Source organism: Pteropus alecto, unplaced genomic scaffold (assembly GCF_000325575.1).
Source record: "Pteropus alecto unplaced genomic scaffold, ASM32557v1 scaffold160, whole genome shotgun sequence".
Lineage (NCBI taxonomy): Eukaryota > Metazoa > Chordata > Mammalia > Chiroptera > Pteropodidae > Pteropus > Pteropus alecto.
Window position 1 is genome coordinate 3,947,077 of NW_006429864.1, and position 20,584 is coordinate 3,967,660.

Genomic DNA, 20,584 nt, shown 5'->3' on the forward strand with positions numbered 1-20,584 from the left:
GGCGGGGCTCATCCAGGGAGGTCCCGGGGAAAGGCTGTGGGGAGCGGGTAATAGTGATGGGCAGGGGTGAGGAGACGCTGAATGTTTACCAGACTGCCAAACAGATGGCAAAGAGATATCCAGAGAGCACAGAGGGGAGATGGGGATGGAGGGACCGGGGGGTATGGAGACAGGCAGAGAGCGGGAGATGAGAGCGAGATAGGCCACAGGAACACGACAGTGGCCGGGGAGAGAGAGATGAGCAGCGGAGCGATAGGGAGGAAGAACGGTGTGGGGGCAGGGGGCAGGCGGCGGAGGGGCTTAGTAAGGAAGAGAGACTGATGAGCAGCTGAGGAATTCGCAGACAGCGAGACGGGAGCTGGAGCTGGGGCCGCTCCTGCCGGAACAGCGGTTCCTTGTCCCTCTGTGCACTTGCTGTGTGGCTGGCGCTATTCTGAATGCTCCATGTTTTCTCGCAACACACCATCTTATGGATGAAGAAACCGAGGTTGGAGTGGATGGGATTCGGCTAGAAAGCCAGTAGCGACCCCAGGTCGAGCTTGGTTTCACAGCCCCCCTTATGGTGGCACTAGCGGGGCCCCGCCGGGGTTCAGCCCCAGGTGAGTCCCTTCCAGGCCAGCAGCCTGCCCAGACCGGCGATCCAGAGGCCTTCCGGGTGGCTGCGGGCATCGAGTGCGGTCAGGGGACTGTCTTTTTCACCTTTCCTGGTCTCTGTCCCCTTCTCCTGAGACCACTCCAACTCTTCGCCGGCCAACAGTAAATCTCCACGGAAGTGTGGCTGATGTCATTTTAAGGTACGGCCTCTGCCTGGAGTGGCTAGTTTTAGTAGGAGGCTTGGGGTATAATAGGAAAGACACTGGGGGGCAGGAAGTGTTCCCTGTAACCTTCAGTAACCCATCATGGGCAGATTCCTGCCATACTTACTTATCAAGCTAGTTCTGGCTATGCGACCTGCTCTGTCCAGGTGGGGAGAAAAGATATCTTGTTGCCTTTATGCCTCACACTCCCCACCCCGGCAGCCATGGAGGATTTTGAGCCACAGGCACGAGCTCAAAAGGCTCTGCCAGCCAGACCAACCCAACCTCCCCCAGGAGCAGGGACCTTGCTTTTGATGGGGACCACTGACCAACTGCTCTCACTCATAAAACGAGCTTCGTTGTCCTCCCTGGCTGCCTTCTGTCAGGGTCCAGAGGGGCTTCGGGCTGGTATAATCCCCAGCTCCTCATTGGTGGACACTCTCTGACTGGGCCAGATGGCTATGGGGGTCTAATGACGGCCCCCTGCCCTGCCCAGCACCTCCCAGCCCCTGAGGGGGTAGAGAAGAGGTGCCACGTTTCACTCATATTGCCAGGGAGCCCTGAAGGGAGGTGAGAGTCAGTTCATCGTCACGGGCAATAGTTTCTTAACGGCGAGGCTGGGATGCTCATCTCCAGGAAGGAGGTGTCACCTCTCCGCCCTCTCTGCTCTGGTGCAGCAGGGCAGAGAGCAAGTCAGCCGGCAGAGAGGGCAGGAGAAAGGTGCGAAGGGAACAGGGTAAAGCAGGAAGAAGCGGACAAGGTAGAGACTGGGGATGAGACACTGACCAAGGAACTCAAAGCTGGAGGATCAACTTTATCCAAGGCCCTGCTTTTACTCGTAAGAACCCAGTTCGGTGCAGGGACTCACACGAAGCCACTCAGCTAGTCCCAGGACTGGGTAGAGTCCTCCATGGCAACCTCATCATCAGATCCTGATTTGTGGCTCCAAGAGGAAGCTCGTGGCTTAGCCACCAAGGAGCTGGGAGTCACGTCTCCCCTCCTGCTCAAAACCCTCCACAGCCTCCAGAACCGAGGCTTCCTCCTGGGCCTGGCAGTCCACGTCCTCCTCATCTGCACCAACCGACTCTCCATGTCGCCTCCCACTAGTGCTCCCCATATGTCCCTGGTCAAGCTTACTCCTTGCCACACGGTGACACCCTGCACTCTCCCATCTTGGGTCACACGGGAATCCCCTTTGTTTCAGTGCCTCTCTCAGATGTCATTTATCCCGGGAGGCTCCCTGGCCTCAGGAAGCCCTCCCTGCCCTGCACTGCGTGCCCGAGATCTCTTGGGCAGTAAGTTCCTGGATATAGAGGTGACACCTTCTTATCCCTGTATGTCTAGCACCTAGCAGAGCAGTTGGTTCATAACAGGCACTCCAAATCATCATTTTTAGGAGGGATGGATGGATGGATGGATGGATGGGTGGATGGATATGTAGAGGCGATGCCTTCTTATCTCTGTATGTCTAGCACTAGCAGAGCAGTTGGTTCATAACGGGCACTCCAAATCATCATTTTTAGGATGGATGGATGGATGTTTGGATGGACAGGTGGGTGGACGGATAGATAAGTGAGTAGGTGGATGAATGGGTAGGTGAGTGGATGGATGGATGGATGATGAAGAGTATGACGTCTCCACCTGAGAAGGCAAAGTGACGTGTAAAGGCCATGCAGGTCTGCAGAGTGGGGTCTGGGCACCACTCTAGGGAATATGATCAGCTGGTAGAATCATCTCAGCAGAGTCCTAAGGAAAGGGTGATGGTGGGGGCGGGGGCTGCCTTGGAATCCAGTGGGTGAAAAGTTTCTACACCACCAGGCAAGAGAGGGCACTTTAGTAAGTGGCAAGGATTCTTAGACTTGAAACAGCAGCACTGAACCGGACTATCCTTAGAGATAATGAGATCTAACCTCTCGTCACCCCTACCTTTCCATTTTGCAGATGAATAAACTGAGGCTCAGGGAGAGGACATGACAGGCAATATCACACAACTAGGCGATTCCAGATACTGGGTTTCTATAGAAACAAAGCGACTTCATACAGGAGTGGAGTCTGCTGGATGCTTTCGATGCTATTCAATGCTGTCTATCAGTCCTGATGTACAGGAGCCTCTGCTTGGAAATCCTCTATGAGGGGACCATGGAAAGGTGTGCTACAAGAAAGTCCCAGAACAGTAAGGACTATTGGCCATTGAACCTCAGGGCACTGAAAGAGGCTGCACACCCTCCCTGCTGGCATTCTTGCCCAGCCTGAGGGGGCCTTGGCAGCGCTGCCCACTTAGGTGACCAGATGTGGCCCTGTGTCATGGTCTGCTTGAGAAAGACTCTTGATCCACTCCACCTGTCTCCCTTTTCAGAGGCTACTGCACCCCTAGGCTGAGTCAGCCCCTTCAGGCCACCCCAGCTCTCCCTCAGGGGAGTAAGCCCCGCAACCATCTTGGTCTATAGTATATTCTGCAGTTTGCTCCAGGGGGTGTAGGCAGTAGGTCCAAACACATTTCTTATGCTCTGTCTGGGTCTCCATGACTTAGTTACAAATGACAGGTCATCCTCCAACAACTTTACGAGGCAGGAAGGAGAGGTGAGAACACCACCCTTGTTCCGGGTGAGGAAACTGAGGCACTGAGCGGCACTGGGCGGTTTTCCTAGGATAACCCAGGAAACAGGGGCACAATCAGAACTCCTGGAACCATCGGTTCGGCTGACCCAAACCTGCCTGCCCTCTGGGGCCCAGCAAACCCCAGAGGCACAGCAGAGCTAAAAGTCCTCCCTGAAAGACATCCGTTCCTCCTTTCACGCCAGCTGCATCCTCCTACTTACTTATTTTCATCCCCGAGTGCTCAACGGCCCCTTGAAGGAGCTTCAAATGGAACCCCCAAAACCCTGGAAGAAAGGAGGGCAACAGTGAAGGGGCCCAAATCAGTAAGGAACAGAGCAAGGCCCAGGGCAGAGGGGCTCGGCGGGGCGGGGCGGGGCGGGGCGGGCACGTCAGGCCTGTGAACGTCCACAGGAGCCTAGAGTATGGAGTTAGGAATGTCATGAGAGGGACCCACCAGGGCGGCCATCCTCCAGCTGTACCAGTGGTCGCAAATCAAGTCTGCAGAGGCACAGGCCTGGGTTTCAGCTCCATGAAAATCCTTATCCCTTACCCTCTTCCAATGGGATGAAGCAGAAACTCTGCCCCGCTTCTCCCCCCATCTCTCAGCCTGAACCAAATGAGAACCAGAGGCCTGCTCTGTCACCCGGATCAAATTCTCCCCTCTGCTCCGCCCACACGCCTCCCCCAACCCCTCCCACTCCACTCTAAAAAATGTCACAAAAGTTGCAGCCTCCTATATCCAAAAGGCCCTGGCTGTCGAGGGCCAGTGGAGGGGAATGGGGACCCAACGGCCTGGCTAAGCCAGACTTTACCCCAGGGGCACCTCGAAAATTCAGGGTCTGGTAGGCAAGGCCCCCCAGGGGCACCTGAGACATGGTTTCTACTTCTGCTTCTGTTACTACCGAGCTGTGTGACATCCAGCAAATCCTGTCCCTCTCTGGGCCTGTTTCCTTATCTGTGTAATGAGTGTGCTCAGGGGTTGCTGCTGAGGAGACAAGGGGAGGAGTTAGCAAGGGGGCTTGAGCTTGTCATCTCATCCTGCACCTGAACAGCCCTGCATTCAGCTCTCTTATTTGCAAGGCTTTAGGTAAGATTCTGCTTGGGAGGCAAAAAGTTTGGTGTTTGTGAACATCTCGGATCCATTCGCCTAGAGATGAGCTCTGAGATGCCGCTCTTCTCTCTGTCTCATTTTGTGACTCACTCCACGCACACGTGTCTTTGGCTGGCTAGTCCAACCTGGACAGCCCTGACACGTTCTTTCCTGTGTTCCCTCTAAGACGATCATAGTAACCAAGCCCCAACGAAATTTCGGAAGCAGCTTTCCCCACACCTCTGGGTGTGTAAGACGTGAGCCCCACCCAAAGTTCAGGAACCAGACGCCGTGGAAAGACATGCAGCCCAGACAGGACGTCTGTGTCAAGTGCAGAGCGAGGGTTTTAGCCAGGAAGGGCGGCAGGGGGTCCAGGAAACAGGTGCCGTGGGCTGGGCACACCGAGCAGCCTTCCTGGGAGAAGTGGAAGAGACCGAGGAAGATGAGGATTCCAAGATGGGGTTCACTGGGTGTGGGGGCTCAGCAAAAGGACCAAGGCGGCTTTAAGGGTGAGCGGAGAGGTAAGATGTCGCGATCCGGAGTTAGATTACCTGAGCTTAACTCCCATTCTGTGACCTAAGTGCCATTAGGACTTTGACAAACCATTTACATTCTTAGCCCAGGTTTCTCCATCTGATTAAACAGGGCCTCGGATTCTATCCAGGTCCCTATGGGTCACCCCCACTTCTGCACCAGGCTCTCTTCCAGTGGTGGCCTTAGTCACTGTATCACAGGAGAAGAGGAGAGGGAGGAATTCAAGGCCCAGACAAGTCAGACCAAAACCCTCAAATTGGGGATGATGAAACTCAGAGCCCAGGCCTCACTCCCTGGTTCTGCCTGTGCCAACTCCGGAAGGTCAGAAGGGACAAGAGGTGGGATGAAGTAGGACCACATCCCTCCTTTGCCTGCCAGGTTCATTAGCAAGCCTGGAGGATTCCTGCTCAGAAGGGATAGCTCCTGATGAATATTCATAGTCAACAGAGGCCTCATTTGCATCTTCCAAAGTGCCGAAAGGCCACAACCAACAGCAGCCTCTGTCCTCCCTGGCTGCCCCTCTCCTGGAAGGGGGTGGCCTGCCCACCTCCTTCACCTCATCTTGCCCCGGCCTCACTGCTCCGACACCCTGATCCCCGCCAAGGATCCAGGTGAGTATCAAGACCCTCGACTGCCGAACCCTAAGCTGAGCCAACAGGTGGGCTGCCAGACCAGGCTGAGAAAAGACAGCCCCAGGGGACAGGTTTAGGATGGCAACTCTGTGAAAGAAGGAGAGGAAGGTGGGTGTGCTGGGGACCTGCGGTGACACCCCTTTCCGGAAGAGGAGCGGGGGATGGGAGAGGAGCAGGGGGAACAGGTGATTTTGCCATCTCACAAAGGTGGCACCAGGGGAAAGGGATGGACAACAGAAAGGAAATGCCATGCCTGTAATCCCGAAAGCATGTCTCCACCGGTCGACTTTTGGCCTCACCACTCAGGCCTCCTTCAAAATGCAATTTTCATTTAGAACAATCAGAGGCCTATCGGGAGAGGATTGGGTGAGTAAGTGGAGCCTCCTACATAGCACAGAATATTATATGGCCATTAAAAAGAATGCACTGTAAATTAAAGAACAACTCACAATGTCTACAATATGTTGCTAGGTAATATAAGGAAGTTGCAGAACTATGCTTAGCAGGATCTTGCTTTTGTAACATAAACAAACAAAATTAATGAATAGATACACCAGAAAAAATCTGTAAGGATGTACCCCAACTATCTCATAGGGCGCAGGGCTGAATAAAAAGGGATTTTTTTACTTTTCAGGTTAAATACATTAAGTTTTGCCTTCCTGTTTGAAGTTTGAGTGTTTCACAATGATTTATTTTATAATCAGGACCAGAAAATTAAATGGGGGGAATGCTAGCTTCCCATGAAAGGAGGATGGTGGTGTTGCTGCTACAGGCTGCCCACTGCTGGACCTGTGGTCTGGCAGAGGGGCTGCAAGAGGAGAGGGTGTCTACCGGTGCGGCCCCCACCCCTCCTCACCCCAAACCATCCTGCAGTTCTGGTTGCAGTTTAGCATTGGCCTTGAAATCAGGCTCTGTTACTTCATTATGTGTTTGCCCAAGGCTCAGTCTCTGGAGAAGCATATTAACTAACTTGCAAGTTCTGACCAATTTACAGAGCACTTATACATTTTCATTCATTCATTCAGAAACGTTCCCGAGCTTCTCCCTCAAGGCAGGCGCCAGGTGCTGGAGATACAGAGAATAAATAAGCTCCTGTAGGGAGAGCTTGACACCAGGTGGGCACGTCACCTTTGGGCTATGTCACAGGTGTGCCCAGGGTAGGTTGGAGCACAGAGGCTCCAGCCAAAGCTAATGCTGAGCTTAAGGGAAGCGAAAGTATTCGCCAGATGAAGAAAAGAGGGTACCCCGTAAACAGAAGAGCACTCATCAGCGGATGCCCACTGAGCACCCGGCCGCGTGTTAGGAAGTGAGATGCCCTCTTCATTTAATCGCCCCAATGACCCTCAGAGGTGCAGCCATCACTATCCCTGTTCTGAGGAAAAGGAGAAGGAGCTGACAAGCACGGGAAAAGGGGGACGGTGGGGAAGCTGGGAGAAGTGTCTCAGGTTTACAGCACCCAGGGGACAGAGGTCCTGCTGGTCCCGCCAAGGCCTCCACAGTGTCCCAGTCTCCCTCCCACACCTGCTCCCAACTCTGGGCCCGACTAGAGAATCTAGAACTGTCCCCCATGCTGGGACTAACAACAGTGCAACAACATTCACGGCCCAGGGTCTGCCAGGCTCCCTGGGTCTGCAAATAGCCGGTTATGCCTGCCTTCGCCTCCCGTGGCTGGGCACCCTGCAGCCACGCCGAGAGGGCCATGGCGGACACTGTCATCCCAGGCAAATGGGCCTCCTGTGGGGTCTTCCGAACAAATGAGGCTCATGTGAGTCTCTGCCGTTTTTTCATTCCAGCCCTACGCACAGAGTGCTAGATGCGAACACTATTCCTACCGTAAAAATTTCTTTGTTTGTTCCGAACTGATCTCTGCTCAGAGCCCCTCGGTTACATCTACAGAGCCCGCGTGCTTACTCTTCTTCATACGTCCCTGTGTGTGTGTGTTTATCTGTGTAAGAGCAAGAGTGTGTCTATGAGTGCACGTGAATGTGCATGTGCGTATACAACTAAGTCGTAAGTCCCTGAGGGCAGTACCGTGGCCCTGTTCCTGCAGAGTGTCCAGTATTCCCCAGTCCATACCTGTCACAAAACAGAAATTCTCTACATCTGCCTGCATGGGCACACCCGCAACTCCACCCCCCACTGGAACGGAGCCCCCTGCCACCCCGCAGCCCTGGGTGTCCCCCGCATCCTCGGGGCTGGGTGTTTAGGGAGTGGTCAATGCATAAGGCTGAATGACCTTTCCACCGTGTATCTCTGGCTGCCACCATCACCTCCTTGTCCATCACCTCCTCTCCCGCCCACGGCCAGCTCCTGAAGGCCCCATGCTGAGTGACCGAGAACGCAAGAACAGAAGTTCCCATTTGTGTCTCAGAAACCGAGCCAGGCCTCCAGACGGAGGAAATGCATGGTGGCTCCAGGAACCCAGGGCACTTGTTCCATGGGCCTGAGCCTCCAGGGGCCCTCCCCACCCCAGAAGACTCTGGGTGTCCCTGCCTCAGGCCTCCCAACCACAGTGCAGGAGCAAGGACTGGCTAGTGGGCCTGTCCTTCAGAAGAACAACTCAGAAAGGTGGCCGGAGTGCCTTGGGGCCTCAGCTACAAAAGTGGGTCACCGTAGGGAAAAAAGTGGTTAAAAAAAGACGGAATCTGTTTCTGGAACCTAGTCTCAGTGCTGGCTGGGAGCTGAGTGTACCCTGAGGGAGCTGCAGAAATCTCCCCGTTTCTTCTCTCTCCAGTCTCCAGCTCAACAGCCACAGGGAGCTCTAAGGACAACCTCGGGAGGCCTGGGGGCCTGTCTCCTGGCCCACCCGCCACCACTGCCACCTCCTGGGGGCTCCTCTCTCCAATCAGTGGCCCTGCGCCAGCGCTGGACCCCGCAGTGAGAGCTGCGGGCCGCGTGGGCTGCCCATCTCTGCTTTCTGGGTTGTCTCCAAACTGTTCCACTTCCCGTTAAGTAGGACACACCAGGGAGGGATGGCACTGAGCTCCAAGAGGGGCCAGGCAGACGTGGAGAAGTTTCCCAGGCCGAGGAGGGAACTCTCAGAGGGAGGCTAGAGGTGAGGCCCAGAAACTAGGGAGCAGGGGGGCCAGGACCCCCCACTGACTGGCAGCAGCTTCTCTCCTATGTGGGAGAGAAGAAGAGGGCTGGACTGGAAGCCAGAAGCCCCAGGGCTGGTACTGGGCTTTGCCCTCGCACCAGGCCTCAGTCTTTTCATTTCTAAAATGGGAATAATATCCACTGCACGGGTTGTTGTGAAAACTGAAGGAGATACTGTATGTAAAAGATATTTATATATAAGTTCCAATGTTCTATACAAATGTAAGGCATTGTTGTTATTCTCATCTAAGATCCCGTCTACCAGTAAATCCTCAAACTGGTCACATGTTGACAATTGCTAGAGCTGGGGGGAGTGGAGTTCATTATATCATCCTCTCACCTTCCGTATATGTATGAGTGAACGTAGCTCACCGTTGGGTGCCAGTCACGTAGAACCCATGGCACAGCTATCATAACTATCTATTATTATTATTATTAATTATTATTGTTATTCTCATTTTACAGAGATTGAGTGACTGGCTTTAGGGTGAAATTCTGGCCAAACTTCACGCCCTGTCCTGCGTGCTCGGCCCACCTGCTTTCCTTCAGCTTTAAGCCGCCGACAAGGAAAGGTGGCTTCATTCTTCTTTGCTTGTGAGCGCAGGTTCACACAGCCGAGTTCCTCAGCACGTAGCTCGTTATGAAGACTGCGTCCCATTCGCCCCTCCCCTCCGTCACGGCCCCCACTCCCAATCCGCCGGCTCCACGGAGGCACCTGCTCCTCTACGTTCACTACGCATCCTTAAAGATGCGTATATCCCTGTAAATTATGGGGCATTGTTGTGAGTATGTGCTTTGAATTTTCATTAGTGGCATTGTGTTATGAATGTTACTTCGCCTTGTACTTTTTTCAGTCAACACTGCTTTTGTGAGATCTATTCTGCTGCTGTACGTATCTGGTTGGATGATCGCGAGGGTAAGTGGGACCCCACGGGACACGCCCCTCACCACGCACTTGTCCATCCCCCACCGACAGACACCAGCGGCACACAAACAACACGCTTTGCACATGTCCCTTGATCGACCGTGGAAGACCTTCTCCGGGACCCATCCTATCCGTGGGATCACTGGGTCACAAGGCAAACACACACTCGATTAAATTAGTGATGATTTGAGTTGCTTTTTGTGAATGGCCCAGAACAGTGTCTAAAACACAGTTAGTACTATGTGAGGTGTGTTCAATAAATATAACGAAAGAAAATAAATAGCACCAAATATGCCAGATTGCTTTCCAAAACAAGCATATAGTTCACATGCCTACCTGCGACGCAGGAGAGGTCTCTGTCTTCACACGTCCTCACCAACGCTGTGGTCCACCTCTCTGACTTTGCCATTCTGATGCGTGCAAAGTCATATTTCAATCCCTTAAATGTACAGTTCTTTCATTCATTGTGTTTGAACCCTTCTTCAGACACTCGTTAGTCATTTGATTTTCTTTTTTCTTTTAAGATGAAAGCAGTCTTAGAAATATGCTTGCATTCGCCAAGGCAAGCCAGGGAACCTGAGACTCTTTGGGACAGACAACCTCTAGTGGAGGTTGATCTCATGCCTTGGGGGTCAAGGAAGCAGCAGGGGGTAGGAAGAGACAGAGAAGGGGGGAAGAATGTGGCAGAAGAAGAAGTTGAGAAGAAAAAGATGTTTTCTGTACAGGTGAATTATTTTAGTCAGTCTACAAAGGCTCCTCCCACCCTCGCTAAGTGTCCAGGCAACAGCACGATGGTCCTCACTAGCTAGTGGCCTCAGAACCCTCTGGAGGTCTAGTTAAAATGCAGATTTCTGGGCCCATCCCCAGATTCCGGTTCACTGGGTCCAGGTGGGTCCAAGAACTAGCATTTCTGGCAAGTTCCAGGGGTGGTGATGCTGCAGGTCCGAACCCAACTCTGAGAACCACTGCATGAGAAAACTCGCCACCACAGCCCATGTGGCATTGTCACCTCGGGCAGACTTCCGCCTGCAAAAACATCAATCGAGCCTTTCAAAGAACATTAAAATCCATCTGGCCACCAAAGTACCCATCTTTCCTGCACAAATTAATGCCAGCTCTCACCTCCGGGGCCTGCACTAAGAGGAGGTGAGCGAAGTCCCTAGGTCGTATCAGCTAAGGAGGCCCTCCTTCTCAGGACCCAAGCTGCAAGGTCAATGGCTCCTCTAACACTGCACCCTAGGGCCCTCACTGGCCCAGCCCACTCCCCTCCTTCCTACTCCTGACCACCGACAGTAATAACACACTGTATTCTACCTCTTTATTCATTTTCAACCTATTTGCAGTCAGCACATTATCTCATTTGATTCTCGAGACAAACCCTAAGGGGTTGTTCATCCCATTTGACAGATGGGAACCCTGAGGCCTGGAGGATCCCTGCAGCGAATCAGGGAAAAGCCTCCTCTTGCCCCTTCAGCCAGGTTTTGCTGTGCTGCGTGTTCCGGGCCCTCCACGTGCATGACCACGGCCATGCTGCCCTGCCAAAGCCCCAAAGGGCCACACACCCCTCACGTCCCTCAGTGCCTCCCCATCCACCCTGCTGGTCACCTCCAGCGTCTTATCCGCACCCTCCCAAAGCTCTTTAAAGGAGGTTGTTGGGCTATCATTACCACTGCACAATGGAAGACATTGAAGTTCAGAGAAGCCAAGGCCTTGTCCAAGGCCACTGAACTAGTTAGTAACTGCGCACATACTAGCCTCAGCCAGCCGGGCCCACTGTCCTAATTCAATCCACACCGCTCTTTACCTCTTAGTGTGCTTGCCTCAGACATCTTTCCCTCGTCCTTCTTAACTACAGGTGTGTCATAGCCAGGCCTGCCTCCTCCAGGAAGAGTTCCCTGCCTCCCGGATCCCAGGCACTCTCATAGGATCCTGTATTTGTCAGTGTTCTCCAGAAAAACAGAGGAATTGGCTCTGTGGGGGCTGGCAATTGTGAGAGATGGCAAGTTCAAAATCTGCAGGGTAGGCCAGCAGGTTGGAGACCCAGAGAAGAACTGATATTTCACCTTGAATCTGAAGGCCAGCTACTGGCATAATTCACTCTACCCTCAGTTCATTTTCTCTCATGGTCTTCAACTGATTAGATGAGGCCCACCACACTATGAAGCATAATCTGCTTTATTCAAAGTCCACTGACTTAAACATTAATCTCATCTAAAAACTATATTCACAGTGAAATCTAGACTGGTGTTTGACCAATATCTGGGTACCATAACCTTGCCAGGTGAACACATAGAAATTAACCATCCCAGACCCTGCACTTCTTTCTCTCCTCTGTATCTGAGTCTGCCATGTTTACTTGTCTGAGTCTCCACCAGGCCGTGTGCTCCTTGCAACAGTCACGTGTCTGTCTTATTCACTGCTATATCCATAGATGAACACAGCACAAGGCTTCGCCTAGGTAAGGGCTCAATAAGCAGTCACAGGATGAATGAATGGAACTAGATGTCACTGCCCAATGCCCCTGAGTGCTATTGCCCCAACAAATACTGCCATTTAGTGATCGGTGTGTGTAACCTGCTCCCCATCCGCTGCTCACCACTCCCTCCCAACTCTACACACTAGCAGAACTGCTCTGATGCAGCCAGTCCGGTGATGCCATTGAGCGAGAAAGTCCAGCCCAACCACTGTGGCCCCTGACCATCGTCCACAAAAGTTCTCCTCACCACTCCAGGTGACCGCTCCATCTCTAGGGCCCTCTGTCCATCTCCGTTTGTGGCTGGCATCCAGAACAATGGCCCAGACTGACAGGCCTAGGACTGAAGGTCGGACTGCGGGGCTGGCTTCGCAGGGAGAGATCAGTGCTAGGAAGAGCAGGTAGAACACAAAACCTGCTCTGCTCTGCTCTCCCACCCTCCCTGAAACCTTTTACCTCGTGACATCACATAAAGCGCATATCAAGCTCTCTTTTAAAGCAAAAGAGAAGTTGCACAAGGATGACCTGGGATAAGCGCAAAAGAACAGAGGGGTCCGGGAGAATGTGGGAAATACACATCCCAGCACCTTCCCATTAAACACACACACACCGGCCCCAGCTCAGGCTCACCATTTCCCTGCCTGAGCTCTGGTAACTGCTCTGCAGAGGGGAAGCTGAGCGTCTGGGAAACAGCCTGCAGCTAGGATTGCAGAGGCAGGTCCAAGCTAAGAGCCCCCTGGGGTCAGTAGAGCAGGAGAAAGGCTTAGGGCCAAAGAGAAGATAAAGCTGAACCCAGCAGGACCAGTCTAAGGGGAAATCACCAAGGAAGGCACCTGGATAATGAGATGCAAATTGACAAGCTGAGGGCGGAGGAGATGCTTATATGCAAATAAGCAGACCAGGCATTTATCCAGATTAAGCTCAGTTATATTTCTTTAACCCCTTTCTGGTAGAATTAGTTCCCAAACTAAGGGGGAGGTGGGGCAGGGAGCCCTCTCCATTCTGCAAAAGAGAAAAATGAGACCCAGCCATGGAGAGTGTCCAAGTGGACAGTGGAGAAGCAACTTAGCGCCCAAGCTAGGGGCCCTCCAGAGCTCCATCCCAGAGCCTCTCCCTGACCAGACCCCAGGAATCTGCTTACAGCCTAAACCCCAGTGTACAGATTTGTGTGTGCAAACAACCCAGCACTTAAAGGGCCAAGCTTGCATCAGGCAGCAGGAGTATGGGCTCTAAAGGATAAAAGAACAAGGAAGAGGGACCAAGAAGAAGTTGGGGGAGGGAATAACGTGGTCATGAATAAGGAAGAGGAGGAGAAAGAATGGCTTAAGGAGGAGAAGGGGCTTAGAGCAGCATCTGTCTGGCATTCCCAGGGGAGCAGAGCAGAAGCAGAGCAGAAGCGAAGCAGCTGCCAACTGACTCACTTGCAGGGCAGGGTGCCCAGGAATGTTTAATAGGAAGACCTGGGTTCTGATTACCCTTCTGCAATAGACATGTGACCTTGTGTAAGTCACTCAATCTCTTGAACCTTGGTTTCATGATCTATAAAGTGGGAACCAGTGCTCCCAGCCCTGCCTCCTTCGCAGAGTAACTGAGGATCACAGGAGATAACGGATGCGAAAGGGCTTTTTGTAAAGTGCTGTGAAAACAGGGACTATCATCATTATTCCTGGCCGGGGAGCCAACCAGGGAATTGGGGTCAGAAGGTAAGTGTCTCCCTGCCACTGGAAGTGATCAGGCGTGCTGGGCGGTGCTGGGAGACGGTCTAATGCTCCCTACCTCTTGAGATCCCACACCCAGGATGTGGGTTGGGGTCGGCCCCAAGTGACCTAGGAATCAGGAGACTCGGCTTCTGGTTCAGGCTCTGGCACCAGCAACCTGGGCAGCCTTGAGCGAGTCGCTTCCCCTCTCTGGGCCTGTGCTTCCCCACGTGCAGAATGAGGACCGAGCCAGATGGCCTCTGGGACATAGCACCGAAGCCTGATTTTTGTGCAAAGCAGAGAATCCTGCAGAACTCTTGGCTGGTTGGGTGACCCCTGAGAACTCAGTTTGTGTTTGGTTTTAATTTTTGCTTCTTTAGCTAGAAATTCTTCTGGGCAACACGACCAGGAATGGAAAACATTTTCGCTTCTCCCTCGAAGCGGGGAGGATGGGCCTTTCCGTTTCTCAGAACGGAGCCTCTCCTCGCCAGGAGAGTGCACAAACAGGTGCACTCTCCTCGGTGACTTGAGGACAGAGTCTTTGCTGCTGCTCTCAAATCCTATCATGAGAGAAAGCTGGAGAATGTGGACCCTTGTGGGATGGGCCTACAGAAATGTGGGCAGGGCTGTGCAGAGGAAATGGGGGTAGAGACCAGGCGAAGGGGCTTTGGCCGTGGGTTTGGACTATGGGTCCCATGCCTGAAAGTGCTTCGGAACGGGTCTGTGGCCTATGCTGAGTCTGTTAGCTCCCAGGGACTGTTAGAAGGACAGTGTGCAAACACCCCAGCATGGTGTGGCAGTAGAGAGCCCAGCCCCACAAGGTCCTGTAGGGAGCAGGCGCCTGTTTGGCCTGTAGACACACTCCTCACCCACGAGGCTTCTACTGCTCAAGGACACACAAGCTTTGGGGCCACTGGAAGCCCAGGAGGCCAGCAAAGGGAAGGCCCCCTAATCTGAAGTTAGGGCCAGACTAAATCCTATTACAGCTCCTTGAGCTGGAAACAGGGGGACAACACCTCACTCACTGTACACCTTCATTTCTGCCTCATTTTGACAAAGATTTGAGATGAACTTTGCCTGGTTACCACAATCCAGGTTCAGGATTATCTGCACACAAATGTGGACGCTTTTCAAAGAAAAGGCCAGATGACAACAGAGTGGGGAAATCCACTCTGGAGCCAGCCACTTTCACCCAGGAAACAGAGAAGACCTTCTGCCTAAAATGGCAACACTGAGGCATAAGAATCTCATGTCTGTCCACCATCTTCTGGATCCACCAGTCGGCACATTCATTTCCCAGAGCTGCTGTAACAAAGGAGGGATCCTTCCTTGCCTCTTCCCAGCTCCTGGTTATTTCCACCCACTCTTGGCATTCTTTGGCTTGTAGACTCATCACCCCAATTTCTGCTGCCATCTTCGCATGGCCTTCTCCCCTCTATGTGTGTGTGTGTCACCATGTCCTTGTGGCATAAAAACAGCCGTCGCTGGCGTCGAGGCCCACCCTAATCCACTGTGACCTCTTCCTAACTTGATTACATCTGCAAAGATTCTATGTCCAACTAAAGTCACGATCACAGGTTCAGGGTAGACATGAATTTGGGGGAGGGTGTCATCCTTCCACCTGGTACAGTTGGTAAGCTTTCGTTTTATTTTTATGCATACAAAATAGAGTATCATTGTCCCAAAGGGTAGATCTCTACTAAGTTCTATTTGACTTTCCAACAAACGTATTCATTCCAGGTTAAAGCATAAAGGTGAATGAGATATGGCTCCTGCATATCCAGGCTGGGAGCACAATTCCGTGTTTGTGGGTGGGTGCATAGTCTGAGTGGGGACAGTGGCCAAAGCGGGTAGGAGGACTGAGTCAATGACAGACAAGACTGAGTTCAAAACCAGATGCCACAAACCAGAACAAGAGGGAACATCTCTGTGTGCAAGTTGCCTCGAATGCACGCTGGCTTCTGCCCTCAAACACTGACATTCTACCATCACTTTAAGAAGCATTTCTTCACCTCGGCACTACTGACATTTCGGGTAGGCTAATTCTTAGTCATAGGGTGCTGTCCTATGCACTGTAGGATGCTTAGCGGCATCTCTGGCCTCTACCCACTAGATGCCAATAGCAAGTCCCCAGCTGTGATACCAAAAATGTCTCCAGACATTACTAAATCTTCCCTGGGAGGCCAGATCTCGCCTGGTGAAGAACCACTGCCTTGAAGGTTCAGAGACAACAGTGTCCAGAAAAGAAGAGGCTGTTCTCCTGACCACTGGAAAGACCTGGCCATTTGGTATTTCCTCTCTCAACCCCACCTTATCTCAGCCCAAGGCATTTAATGAATTGTTGAGGCATGATTAAAATCATGCTTATCCTGAGTATCATCACTCACTGCAAAAAAGTTTGGACCTCATGATGAAATCAACTGGAAGAATCCATGAGCCTCAGATCCAAGACATGTCACCACCTGACCAGTGAGCTAGCAAGGGAGAAGCACAACTTAGCATCTGAGAGAAGGGACTCAGAGGTAGAGCTGGCCCTACCTCTCTCCTGCGCCCCAATCCCAGCATCTAATTTGAGTCCAGTCAAGCTATATCGATAGCCATGAGTCCAGTGGATGTGCTCCCAGCAGGAGTCCTCGTTGAGTTCAGAGAGAACTAAGTTTAAGCAGAAAATAATCTTGGCTTCTGTAAAAATTGGCAAACGTTAGCCAGGGAGACAGAGCTCCCACCAACAAGACTGGGATTCAGACAGGCTCCATCCCACTGGGGTGCTGAACCACCTGGGTCGGACTGCTGGGCCAGTCATGGCCAGCGGAGCTTGGAAGAAGGCCAGAGCTCACAGGCACCTGGGAACACCAGGGACACAGCCAAGATGCCCAGGCTGGCAGTGGAGGAACCGCTAACGTTCTTGGACGCCACTGACTGGGCAGCTGAATCCTGTTGAAAGGGAAGGGCCTGGCCCCTGACTCAGAGCAGCAGCACTTACTTCCCAGAGCCGGGCCGCCCGTCTTGCACTGCTGTCTCTGAGTCTTCCTGGTCGATGTGCCGCCCATCCCCCTCGAATGTGGAATTCACGATAAAGTCCTCCATTATCACCTCTTAACTAAATCAAGCTTGACATTTATGGGGTCGGAGAAAAGCCTCCAGACGAGGAGACTGCAGGACGCGCATGACACGCGGCAGCATGAAGAGCTTCTGGCTCTCACCAGCTTTGACGCAGTCCCAGCTCAGCCTTGCACAGACTGCTTTGCCTACAGCAAGTAACTTAATCTCCCTGCGCCTCAAGGTTCTTCCTCATAAAATGGAAGGAACAGGAGGTACCTATGTCGAAGGATTTTAGGATTAGACGAGATGACACGTGTAAAGCTTTGGCGGCACAGCGCCCAGCACACAGAAAGTCCTCAACGACTGCTTTATTCTTAGACAAACGCACCCCCACAGACATCCCAGCAGCGGCCCCCACGTTAGGAAACATCCCTACCACATAGCACCCAGGGAGCATCTGCGGGCCTCGGGGAGTGACCACGCCAGACATCTGCACCCCCAGAGCTCTCCTTGTACCTTCGGGGGCTCAGAGAGCAGGCTCTTCCAGGGGAAGGACCACCCCCAGAGCGTCCACTGCTCAGGCCCCATGGGAGATGTACAGGCTTGCGGGTGCTGTCCACGTCCCCTGGCGTGTGAAGGTTTTCATTTTCATCCCTGAGCTGCGCATGTGCAAAGGTCGTGCAGCGTTTCCAGTTATGCTCGTCAGCAGTGTGGCTCCCAGGTGGCCATCAGCTCGGCTCAGGGCGCCTGAATCAGCGAGCATGCCCTCCCTCCCCAACCCTCCCCACTGCCCTTTGGCACAGATGTTGAGGGCCAGGGTGCTCCTTCAAGACCACAGCACCGAAGGTGCGTCCGTTGCCACAGCGACCTCAGAGACCGCAGGCCAAGCTTCTGGGAAAGGAATCGGAGGCCTAGGTTTGCCTTAGAACAACCCAGCCAAAGGCTAGTGCCAGCGGATTTCATCAAACAGCTTCAGAGAGGTGGGAATGTGTGAGAAAAGTCAGGGCCCAGGCGACTTTGCAAAAGGCACCCGCTTCCTCCCTTCCCTTCCTTTCCACAGTTTCCTCATGCTTCATTGTTGACAGTCTGTCTCCACTACTTGACTGTAAGCTCCACTGGGGAAGGACCATGACAGGCTTGTTCTCTGCTGTACTCCTGGCACCTACCTCCATGTCTGAGGAATCAATGAATAAATATCTTTTGGGTACAGAATGCTGCAGTGTCTCCGAAAAGACAAAGTACAGGATATCATGACATCAAGCGATTTGGAAACATTTCATGAACTCAGTGAATATTGTTGCTGCTAATTTGATAAGACTGTGGAGGTCACAGTGTCCTGTGATCAAAGCATTTACTCTGGTAGGACATCTACACACCAGCCCAGCAGTGAGTCGAGTCCTCCCTCTTGCTGGACCTCACCCAAGCCCATAGAAATACTGCCAGGGACCCCCAAATAATTGCCACTCGGTGAGGAACATGGGAGCGAAGCACCTTAAAATGTAGGACAGTGCTGCCCACAGAACTTCCCCACGCATCAAGAAAGCAGGTGGAGAACCATATGTTGTTAGTGCCCTGATCTTGAAATCAACAGAAAATAAACCCCTCAGGGGTTTTCATGAAATCCCACACCCTCTGCACACGTCAGGTGTCCTCAGAGAAGAGAAAAAGTGAAATGGGACCTCACTGCCACCCTCTTAGACCACACCTACGGTTGGCCACCCCATTGCGTTTCCCACCACAAGGCAGGGTCCATCCAATCTACAATGTGTTTGTTCTCAAAGCAAAACGATGGCTTCCAGCCTTCATGAGCCAACTTTATTTCTATGATCTTTTTCTTCCTTGAAAAGCAACCATTGCAAAACCGATTTTGCTGCTGTTATGAAAATGTCCCATGGTGCTGGACTTACCATCATGAGAACACTTCCAGGAATGTCAAGCAATCATGAACCTCTAAGTCCACACCAGAGTATTATAATAAACATAATCCACCATTTCTGACCCGTGACACTTCACCTAACCCTACCCTGGCTGTGCTCAGCCACGAGATGCCAGGGAGAACTGATAAGCCAATTGCTTATAATGTGAAAGCAACATCATCTGGGCAAAAATTGATAGAGAAGCCCTAGAGATTATCACAAAAGTCAAGAAGCCTCAAAACCAATTCTATGTCCTTGCAATTATAAACCCTTTTTGCAAATCTTTTCCAAGGACGAGCCTTCCCTCTTAATTATGCCACAATGTATGCAGCCCTGAAATCAGAGGCTCTGCTCAGCATTTATGACGACATGCTTATCTCCCAGCCTGAAGATCCACTTCCACATGCTGATGTGCTGAACCACCTCCTTCCAGGGTCTGGAAAACTGCCCCTGAAGGCAGCCTGGAGATGGGAGGAAGCGGAGATGGGACGTGGTGATGGGAGGAAGTGGAGATGGGACGTGGTGAGGATGCAGTTAACACCACGTGCTGCAGAGAGAAATGAGGAAAACACTCTACTCCCCTAAAGCAAAAAGACCCCTCCCCCAACCTGAGCGGTGGAACAGATTGGGAGATATCTAGTGGGGGGTCAGGTTTAAAGAATCGAGGCTCCACTCCCTCCGTGCCAGATTTAGAAAGGGCTCCCAAGGTCACATGGCTTAGCTCTGTCTTCTGGGATCTGGAAGCCACCCTATCAGAGTTCCAGCACCCTCCCAAGGCCCTGTGTGACTCCAGGGCAGGTCTCTGGGACCCACAGCGACCTACCACCCAACCCCACTGCGGGAAGCTGCCCCTAGGGTTGCGTGTCCCCAATGCCTGCCACCTCGTCAGCTTCCAAAACATCATGAGCTGGGAATAAAAGCCCCTTCAGATGCCGATCCTGACATTTTGTTGAGTTTGAGGGAACGAAACTATGATGGACTTCAGTCTAGTCCTCAAAAAATATAAATGCCGAAGCCCTTAACCCCCAGTGGAACTGCATTCGGAGAGTGGGCTGTTAAAGAGATGATTAAGGTTAAAGGAAATCACATGGGTGGGGCTCTAATCCAGTATGACTGGTGTCCTCGCAAGCAGAGGAAGAGACACCAGGGACGTGTGTGCACAGAGAAATAAACATGTGAGGACACAGTCTGCAAACCAAGGAGAGAGGCCTCAGAAGAAACTGACCCCGTCATCGCCTGGATCTTGGACAGCCGGCCTCCAGAACCATGAGACGACAAACGTCAGTTGTTTAAGCCGCCCAACCTACGGTGCCTCGTTATGGTGGCCTGTGCAGACTAACATGACAGCTAAGCGTGTGTGAGCTGGGAGCTGCGAGCCTGGAGTGCAGGCAAGGGACATCCCGGCAGCCCGTGCGTGGCCCTCTATTCCTGCTCCGCTTGGCTTTGGGGTCAGGTTGACCCCTTTAGACGGGTATACCCCCAGGGACAGGAGGCGGGGCAGGGCCCAGGGTGGAGACACTGAGTTTACTAACATGAGAGGAAGGTGAACATGACCACATTTTTACCCCAAGCTGGAAAATTTCACCAGTGATTATCTGGCAGCAAGGGGATTATAAAAAGATTGTACTTTCTTTGTTTGATTTATCTGTTTCGCCAACTCTCTAAAATGAACATGTAATTCTTTTGTAATAATAAAAAGAATAAGTGATTAACTTAAAATCTCTACCATTATTCTGGGCCCAGATCCAAAGCCACCTTCTCCACGTGCTGCTCCCCTACAGCCG